At 41.1% G+C, this 10747-nt stretch overlaps 1 long non-coding RNA gene across 1 annotated transcript; it reads left to right on the top strand.

The window, feature by feature from the left end:
• The first annotated feature begins 2481 nt into the window (after positions 1–2481).
• Positions 2482–9118, top strand: LOC121813722. Its single transcript, XR_006053838.1, has 2 exons — positions 2482–3306; positions 8152–9118. It is a non-coding gene; the product is annotated as an uncharacterized LOC121813722 (long non-coding RNA).
• The last annotated feature ends 1629 nt before the right edge of the window (positions 9119–10747 follow it).

The raw sequence follows: 10747 nt of genomic DNA, 5'->3' as shown, positions 1-10747 counted from the left end.
ATGGTTACAGGTCTCTGCAACTGTGTGTTTCCTGGGCGAGAGAGCGCTATGGGGTCCTGGGTGTCCGTGAGTGACATCTCAAGCCTCACTTTTGCACATTTAAACTCCTCAACCAGACTAGGGATAGGCAATGACAGTATCCAGTCGCTATAGAGTCCAGTGCTGCTGAGGCATTCAGGAAGTCCGAGCCACTTCTTAACGTAGGAGCTCACTAGCTTCTCTAGTCTATTGGTATGTTTGAGTGAGACCTCGTACATCCCAGGCTCTTTATGGGCTTCTCTAAGACTGTTGGAATTTGTTCTCCACTGATATAGAATTGCTCAGTTGTCACCTTTCCTTTTATGATGGAGATGCTGCAAGATTTACTTGGCTTAAACTCCATTCTTGCCCATTCTGTTTTCCTGGAGCTTCTGTAGCAATCGCCCAGTACATGGTTTTGTTGTTGTAATGATGATCATGTCATCCATGTAAGCTCTAATAGGAGGAAGACGAAGGCCACTCTTGAGTTTCTAACCTCCTACTACCCACCAAGATGCCCGCATGACCAACTCCATTGCCATGATAAATGCCAGAGGGGAAATCGTGCAGCCTGCCATAACTCCAATTCCCAGGTGCTGCCAGGCTGTGGTGGTGTTCTCAACTGTCACACAAAACTGTAAATCCTAAAAGTAGGTCTTGACCAATCTTGTGATGTGGTTTGGTATGCTGAAATAGTTGAAGGCCATCCACAAGATCTCGTGCGGAACTGACCCAAAGGCAATGACAAGGTCTAAACAGACCACGTGAAGGTCTCTTTGTTCTTTCTTGGCAGTTTGAATCTGGTGCCAGATGACGCTAGCATGCTCCAGGCATCCCGAGAAGCCCGGGATACCGGCCTTCTGCACTGATGTGTCAATATAGTTGTTTCTTTGCAACAAAGTAGATAGTCTTTGGGCCAATAAACTGAAGCCTACGTTCAGCAGGCTGATCTGGCAAAACTGGCTGATGGATGAGGAAATGAAATAAAGACATGAAATGGAAAAATAGAAAACCAAAAAAGAAAACTTTACATATGACAAAACCTACAATCCTAGGTCTCTTGGTGCATACTCAATCATCCAGGTAAGTAAATTCCAAAAGGGGTTTTATGTTTTCAATGGGAGAATGTTTTGTGTCTTGAGTGAGTGATGAAATGTTTCTCCCATTGAAATCTAGTGATGTGCAGATTGATCCTGAAATATCAATTCCTTCGATACCAATCATTTATGTTTTAGAATCGATTCTCACATTAAAATATCGATATTTTATAAATTTAGAGTAAATTTGTAGTTTAACATTAACAGGAACACAGTAGACAGAAACTATAACATTCAGATTGTCTACATTCAAAGGAAAGACTTCCTCTTCCCCCTTTCATAGTCATGTGTGAAATACAGCTGTATAAATGTCTCGCAGCGTAATTTGGAGTCATGTACGGATTTTACCTCCACAATCAGCTGAGACGTGGTTTGCGGTATGTGGCAAAAAAGTGCTCTAAGAGTGAGGTGTTGTGGCCATACTAGGGAGACATTCAAAAGGGTCTGTTGGGAATAAATACATTTTACAGGGTTTATTTATCGGATAAAATACGTTAAATGTCACCGTTATTATTGGCCCGCCCGAAAACAGCGGGGGTGTCCAAATTCAGAGGCTGCTTCCACCTGAGGACCCAGCCTTCGCAGTCTAGAGAAAGCCGGGTAGTACGTCACGAACTCCCTTGGTGGAGTGAAACTCTGCTGTCTGCTCCTTGCTATCTAAAATATAACCGGGCACTGACGTAAACTCTCAACCGTCTCACTCTTCTGTTTAATCATTTAATAATAAGAGCAATATTAAAACTAAGTCGCTGCCGCCAATGTTGGAAACTGGAATTGGCTGGGCCACGCTATGAATTCTGCGATATGTTTTTTCAATTTTGTTGTCCGGGTGGAAAATCGGGACAAATTCAGGAGAATGGTGGCTCCGGGAAGTTTTCGGGAGGGGCACTGAAATTCGTGATTCTCCCGGTAAAATCGGGAGGGTTGGTATGTATGGTTGTGGCAACATCACTAACCTTGTCAAACACCTCAGATTAAATCATATCACAGAATATGACAAGCGTATGTTGAGGCGAACTGAAGAGGAGGACAGGGACAGATGCTGCTAGGGTGAGACAGACGTCTCTCACGGAGTCCTTTAGTGCTGCAGGCAGGCAAGGTGTTCAAATAGCACACAACTTCAGTTTTTTTATTTCTATATGATGAACTCTGCATTATTAAGTGATAAGAACAAGTAATCTGATGTCCTGTAATCATTATGATGTTATAACTTGAGATACAGTAAATAAAATAAGTTTTTGTACAAAGTATCGGTATCGGATCAGAATCGTCAATAACACCCTGAATATTACTTGGTATCGGATCCGAAAGAAAATCAGTGGTATCGTACATCACTATTGAAAATGCTACGTCCAAATGAACAGAATCAACCTTTAGGAAACTCCTAGGTACAACGCTTAGGGACAATGACAGATCTAATCTTAAAAGTAGAGTGTCTGTTTCGTGGATCTAATCTGGGACCTTGTTCCACAAAACAGGGGTTCTGCCTCCCATTCTACTTTCAAATACTTCAGGAACCATGAGTTAGACAGCAGCCCAGGTGTTTCTGCTTTCTGGTTTTGACCCACATACGGTTGTTATCTGGGTGACTGTGTTGGATATATGAAGTGTATAAAGAGAAAACTGTAAGACAATTGGTCCTTTTGTCTTCTTAAAGGCCTGTATGTAAAACCACAACAGCTTCTTCCTGTTATATTCAGTCTGTTCTTGTAGTCCGAAGCTGATGAGACTTTTCACCACAGAGAGTTCTGGTTTGGCCAGTGACAGTGTTCATGTTGTGAGAACTTGTTTGCTTGGTGCTCTGTGGTGAAGTGTGTCAGACTGCACTTAAAGAAGGTGGCATTTTTGTGGTTGTGCATGTCCTTCTTCACACAATCACCTACCAGTTCTCTGCAATCATTTCCTGTTTCTCAGCAGATGTGTAAAGGAGTGGGAAAAAAACTCTAAAAACATGCTGCTAGTCACAAAAGTGATGATTAATGTCAGTTTAATGAAAAATAAAATAATAAAATTAAAATTGTTTTGCCACAGCTGTAGTGTAAAGTGTGAAAACAGCGCTGTTGCTGTTGCATCTCTTGTAATTTGTGTTTCCTTTGTTCTGCAGAAAGTGATCCAGCTGTAATTTACTCAGCAGTGAGAACTGAAGATGTTAGCTATGGACAAATAATCGTCACACGAAAGATGAAAAGAGGTACAGCTGCTCTTCTTTTTACTTGGGAACTTTATTTTAATCTAACTTGATTTAAATTACCTTAAACAGACATCAGGATTTTGTTCAAGTGGGTCAAAAGCTATACTAGACATAAGCAGAATAGCTTTGATTCAAATGTGGAAAATGTAGAATAGCACAATAGATATGCTAAGTGGAGGCAGACATTTTTTACCCTTTGAGTATGAAGCAGAAAATAATTCATAATAACTATTAATAATTTTTAAATAAGGTGCTTAATCATATTGGTTACAAAAATAACCAAACCAATAACACTGTCCCAATCCTAATATTTTAGTAAACTTTGCTGTAGTGCACCATGTGCATTACATAGTACCTGCTGCAGTAACATTTGCCACACAGTGGAAAATAATAGTTTAGCACAAATTAACAGACTAAAAATAAATCTGCTGCTGTTACTGTACTGAACCATGGCTGCTTGATTTCACACATAACCTCAGCATTTGACTCAGTAGGTCAGAACATTTTTATCAACAGCTGTTTTCAATCATATTTTAGAAATAAGCTGTTTGGTCAACATAGATAACATATCATCAGCTCACTGTAGATGTGGTGCACCACAAGGTTCAATTTTAGGTCCTTTTTTTTCTATGTGCACTTAACTAGGTCAATTTCACCCACCTATGCCTCGTTTCATCACTACACCACTGTTCACCTTTGTTCTCCGAAGTCTCACTGCTCGCCTATGAACAAGAGAGAGAGAGAGAGAGAGAGAGAGAGATGGAGAGGGAGGGAGAGAGGGAGAGAGATGACTTTGACAACTTTATTAACACCACATTAAAAACAAAAACCACAAAAAAAAAAAAAAAACTAACCGAATACACAGTTGCTACTACATAATCAGCAACATCAATATGCACTAACCATTTACTAACCCTAAACCAACACCTTGATGCATGCTCAATCATCCAGGGAAGTAAATCCCAAAAAGTTGATTCTGTTCATCTGGACATAGCGTTTTCAGTGGGAGAAACGTTTTGTCACTCACCCAAGTGACTTCTTCGGTCTCGGCTGGCTGGGTAAACCTGCAGTCAGTTGCCCAAGGATCTGTTTCTTTAAATGGGCAATACATTACATGTATAAAGGCTAATTGATGCTACTAATTTTCAGAAATGATAAGAGTTATGTTGGAGGAGTGAAGGTGAACTTTTCAAACTGTGAAGAAAGGTGGAACTAAAAGGGATTGAAGTCCCCAGAGGAGCTTACCTCTCATTACATCTGAGAGTGGGTAAAAGGTCTTAACATCCAGGCTCTTATGTTTACAGTGATACAAAGTGCTATAACAGAGTGTATCTTTATGTGCTTTTGCAAATAGTAAATCCTATTAATTTTGTGCATCCCTTTTTTATCCCTTTGTGAAACCATAAAGGTAAAACTGAGTATTAAATCCACATTAATATAAATAGTTCTTACCTTTTTACCCACTCTCCGATGTAATGACAGATAAGATAGACTTCAGTCTCATATACAGTTTGAAAGGCTTTCCTTTACTCCTCCAAACATACCTATTGTCATTTTGGTACAGTAACTCAAACCTTGTGTCTTCTGACCATAAAACGTTTCTCCAGAAGGTTTTTGGCTTATTCTACATGGGTGTGTGTATTTAGTTTAGGATAAGCCACACACACACACTAAGAACAAGTGTCCCATCTGCTCCTATAGAACACAAAACCTGTCTAATACCCACATAGTTTAAAAAGAGTCCAGATTTTTATTCAGAGAGTTAAAAGCATGCTCTACTCTCAGACGGGATGCCGACTATCCCTTTAAACACAACATCAGTCCAACCCTCACCTAACATTTGGTTCTTCCTAGTCTTCCATCTTGCCGGCTTGGCTGTACCAAACAAAAAAAATAATCAGAACCAGAGTCCGTTCTTACTTCACTGAATACTTAGGACCAAAAACTAATGAGGGTGCAGAGGATTTCTCCCCCAGAGATTTCACCCACTCCTGCAACAAAGAAAATAAACCCACTAGCCGCGGACAACAAACCACTAAGTGCTGAAAGGACAGAAAGGACATCCCTCCCCAGTGCTTGGGTCCAGGTGGGCTCTCTATCTGTTCATGGCTATTGCTCCATGTATAATCCTTTTGCATTTAGGGGTAAAGTTGGAGGCAAAAAACGCCAGTCCATTTCAACTCCCTCATTCCAACCAGAGAATGTAAGTTCACCACCTTAGCACAGCTATATTATAGCTGCTTCTTCCCACAAGACGTAAAACTAGCAATGGTGTTCCCAAGGGGAGAAGTAGGTCACTCCCCTTCAGGCTGCTCCTCAAAGGCAGGACTGACCATCAAGGAGGGAAAAACATATTCGCTGTCATCACCCCATTGATCAGCTAGGACCTGGTTTTCAGCAAACTCTCAGCGATGGTGACAGGGATTGCCAAATTTCCTCCACAATCCTAACCAGAACTCTGGAGGACTTAATGCCCGTGACACAACCAAGTGTTCCCATCGACATCCTTGTGAGATGACCCAATTTGATAATACCAGCCTCCACAAATTGGCTCTTTATTATGGAATAGTACTTGGAACAGAAAGTAATTAAAAAACAGCAGCTCTTCAAAAAGCTATATCCCAAGTCTTGGGTCAGGAGTCCGTGTGACTCTGCCAGGTGTTGATCACGAGCTGTAAAAAGGTATAGGTCCAGACAGCCTCAGCCAATTTGAGGGGAAGAAGCTGTTTATCCAATCCAAGCCAGCCCACTCTCCAAAGAAGTAACTGAGCAGAAGTCAGTTATCAGTAACCACAGCCATTCAGCAGCCTCTGTGTCATCTGTAGTCTAAGAGCTTCAGTTCTGGACAAAACTTCTATTAGTCCTTGTCCCCCCTCTGCCATGAGAAGATACAAGGCTACTACACAAAGCCAATGCTGACCAGACTAGACACATTTCACCAGAAGGCACTGCACCGCTTTCAAAAGACCAGGTGGTAGCACTAAAACAATGTCTGTGCCATAAGGATGAGGCTAGATTGTTAACTATCAAATCCTTGCCCTGTGGGAAAGGTAGGGGAGCAACCAGTTCCATTTAGACAACTTAGTCTCCACCTTTTCCCACACTCGCTCCCAGTTCTGCTTCACAGTCATCACTCCCCAAGTATACCCCAAGAGTTTTAATACCCCTTCAACCCCACTGACCCCAGGGAGTCTAGGAATATGGGCAAAATTCCACTGCCCCATTAAACAGGCCTCACTCTTCCCATAACCCACATAGCAAAATTGGTATTTCCCAGATCTGGCCAACACAATGTGCTTACACATGGCCCACAAACCACAAAGAATGACGGCCCTTTGGTGGCCCAGATCTTGTTTGCCAGAGGTGGCCCACACATGGGCCAGCAACAGCAGACAATGACTGAGGACGCAGCTCCCCCCGAGTCCTATCTAAAGTAAAGTCAAGACAACAATTCCATTCCCCACCCAACACAACACAGTCCCCTTGATCAGCAGCACTTAATTTTTCTTTGAATGTTTTAAAGAAAATCTCACGCTCAGACCCTAAGGTTGGTGCATAGACATTAACCAAAGTAAAAATAAAACCTTGTATTTCAGCTTTCACCATAAGGCCTCTGCCCTTTACCATCTCCATGTTGAAAGTAATATTTGCTTTTAGACAAGGAGAAAATAAAATAGAAACTCCTGTGCTAAAATTTGTCCCATGGCTAAGAAACTGCTGCCCTCCCCATCTTAGACCCCAGTCTATTTCATTAGTACTGTCAGTATGTGTTTCTTGGAGAAAGACTATAACTAGTCTCTTCTGCTTGATTTCTTCTGCTAATAAGGCTCTCTTATTTGCATCCCTGCACCCATTCACATTGAAGGAGGCCACCCTCAACCCCCGCACATAAAAGGAAACCATCATGAAAGCAAACAGAAAAACCCATCAGAGATGAAACACCTAGTGTTGTATGATCATGATGTCTTATTTTGAAAAGTTACTTTTCTCTATTGATTCAGACGCTTTAATTCTTTCCTCAGACCAGTAACATGTTTCTTCAGGCAATAACGCTTTTTAAGTAAGTCCAGTAAGTCCAACCCCACAACTTTCTGAAGAGTCATAGCTGACTGAATGAATTTCTCCACATCAGGAAAATATTCCCTAACATTGGCCTGTATTTATATAGCGCTTTACTAGTTCCTAAGGACCCCAAAGCGCTTTACATATCCAGTCATCCACCCATTCACACACACATTCACACACTGGTGATGGCAGCTACATTGTAGCCACAGCCACCCTGGGGCGCACTGACAGAGGCGAGGCTGCCGGACACTGGCGCCACCGGGCCCTCTGACCATTCACTTTTTTATCAAAAGTGTCATGCAGAAAAGCAACGATTTCCTCCAAAGAATGCAAATCTGCATTTTAAGACACACTGTCTGCTACAGAAACATTATCAGAGTCAGAATCACAATCCATGTCATTCATGTCGTTACCATTACAACCCACAAGGCGTCCTGTTCTGCTGCTCCTCCACCACTGGTTTATGACAAATCTATGGCCAACAATTAGCTGAACAAAAAGCAAATATTTAACTCTTAAAATGCAATTTAATGCAGTTTAGTTTATGAGATAATTTTTTCACCTCTGTGGATTTCATGTTGACGTTTTTCTTTTTCTTTTTTAATATGCAATTAAAGTGTGACCAGTATGGAAGCTCTGATTTGTATCTGAGCTGGTTCCCAGTAAAGTCTGAACTGGGACTGTGTGTGATGCAGAGAGATGGAGATTGGAGGTCTTGATTAACCTACAAAGCTTGTAATCATGTTTCCTGTTGTTTGAACTGTGTGTGTTTGTATTCAGACTTTAAACCAGAGCCAGACGTTGTCTACTCTTCACTGAAGTAGTCCACCAGTCCAACCACTGATGTCCAGCTGCTGTTCTCTAACTGTTCCCCCCAGCATCTCAGACCAGAGGACATCCACATGATACAAAAATGTTTTATGTGTTAACAAAAGCTCCTTTTCCATTAGTACCTAGTCGGATGGGTGCAGCATGTTTTGTCAACGTTTTCAAGGTACTTGTTAATACCTGCTCTGCCTGGTTTCCAAGAGAACCGAGCAGGTAATTAAATATGACATTGTCAGACTACTTCCCACTGATTTTCTGGTTAGTAGCATCACTCAATGTGTCACAATCGCGTCTCGTTCACAAAAATTTAGGACGTTGAATTTTTTTAACCCAGCAACAAGAGAAATGGCTACAAAAACCAATGCAGTGTTTCCCTAAGTCTGACTAAAAGCTTCAGACCAAGCAGAAGTTATATTATTGCCTCGATGTTCACCATTTTTGTAGCGTTCGCCTCCTATATAAAGGTAGAGGGATGCTTGGATGCGTATAACAACAACCATGCACATTAGATACTAGCGGATTGTAATGGAAAACCAGTCAGTCTGTGGCGAGTCTATCTGAGTAGGTGCTGTTGGAAAAGGGATACATATTTTTTTTTAAATGTTCAAAGTAGTTTTTCGCTCTTTTGGACTCTTCTGTTTGTTTTTTGTTTTTTTTCATATATCATATTTAACTGACTCGAAAATCTGCAGGGTTAACAGAAATATGTGAATGTGTTTCATAGATATTTATAATAAAAATATGAGATAAATGCCTTGCTCTTGTTCCCACAGCAAACGTGTTTCTCTGCAGGATTAAAAACCATTTGCTCTCTTTCGTTTCTCACGTGGTTCTTTGGGTTTCACCAAGCTGTACGATGGAAAATTTGACTTGTTCCGGTTTGGTTGTGGCTAACTGATGCAGACATCTTTTAACTGCAGATAAAAAGAAGAAGAGGGGGGAAACAAACATAAACATTAAACCACAGCAATAGAAGAGCTACAGCATGGAAATAGTTGCTACCTTGATGTTCTAATTCACACTGACACAAGGCGGCAGCAGCAGCTGATTAAGGAAATCAGAATACTTAATTAATCCCGAAGGAAATTATAGGTTGCAGCAGGCAGCGCGCTACGGTGCACGCACAATAACAAAGAACCTTCTGACCAAACTTTACACAAACATCACATTGGGAAGACATGTCAGAGAGGTAGGCTGGTAGGAAAAACAACGAAAATACACAACATGAGGTGAGAGGAGGAGAAAAAAAACTCCACTCAGACTGAGCTCCTAATGGGAAAACAGTTTGAGAACAGAAAAAACACCCTGGTACAAAAAGCACATGACTGTCAATACACCATAGAAACACAAGACAAGCAGCAGGGGCGGGAAAGGGTAAGAGAGAGCCGGTGTAGACAGCACATCCGGTCCTGCATGTCTGCACTGGTCCAGTCGACCCGCCATCTGCATTGGGAGGGAACAAGCATCGAAGGCGTTTGGAAATGAGCCCATTTTGAGAGCCCACGACTCGTCCCATCGTTTCAATCACAGCAGGCAGCCTTGTGGGGTTTTGAACAGCTGATTCCGCTTTCTTTAATCTTTGATAAGCCAGAGCCAAGCCAGCTCCGATCGGCAAGAACCCTGTTATCATGGTTAGGGTCCAGCCAGGCACACGACCCTCCAGTTATGCCGTCAGGCACACCTAAGCCCAGGCTTCTCATTGAGAAGAGGGTGTCAATTGCATTCAGGGACCATGTGAATGCAATTGACAGTTGATCAAATCCATAGTTCCTCTTTTAGGTTTTAGAGAACAGACTGTGAGAGAGTTTTCCAGGAAAATAGTAAAACATAGAGAAGAATAGACAAAGACACAGAAGCTAAGCAGGGAAGATAAGGGAAAGAGAGAGGAGAAAAGTGTGACCGCCTTTGTCGAGAGCCAAAGCAGAAAGTGAGAAAAATAATAATAATAACCTAAACCTAAATAACCTACAAATTATTTGCTAACAGATTCTTGAATGTGATTTTTTATAATTAATATTTATTACAAATCTCAAATTTCTGCCTTTTTTCTACTGAACAAAAACAAGTTAATTCCAACTTTCTAGCTAACCTTCGAGTTAACTTGACAATGAGGTGCTTCATTTTGATAAATGATAAATGATGTCTTTATTGTTCATCCTCCTGGGAAAGATTCAAAATAATGAAAAAACCCAGTTGACATTTTGCTTGCCACACATATAGAATAATTTAAACTTGTTTTCTTCAGCATGTCAGAGTTCTGTCTTTGACTGTGACAAGTGGAGTGGTTTCCAGCCACCACCCCTGTGTACTTCAAGGAACTGAACATATTTATTGCATTTTAGGGTTTCATTTGACAGAAAAATCATCTGATTCTAAGGAGCTGTTTTGTTTGTTTTGTTGCAGCTGTTTTAATTGTGGCATTTGTTTATCAGATATTTGTACTCACAGCTGATAAGTGTAGAGGACGGGAAAGTTGATCTAAGAGTTGTCCGTACATACATAGATAGATAGTTCTTTGTATTTTTTTAATTTTTGAAAAATGTACATG

This window comes from Haplochromis burtoni, unplaced genomic scaffold (genome assembly GCF_018398535.1).
Source record: "Haplochromis burtoni strain Fernald_Lab_line unplaced genomic scaffold, NCSU_Asbu1 Contig_2349, whole genome shotgun sequence".
Classification (NCBI taxonomy): domain Eukaryota; kingdom Metazoa; phylum Chordata; class Actinopteri; order Cichliformes; family Cichlidae; genus Haplochromis; species Haplochromis burtoni.
The sequence above is the reverse complement of the archived record's forward strand: the minus strand, read 5'-3'. Positions and strand labels throughout refer to the sequence as shown.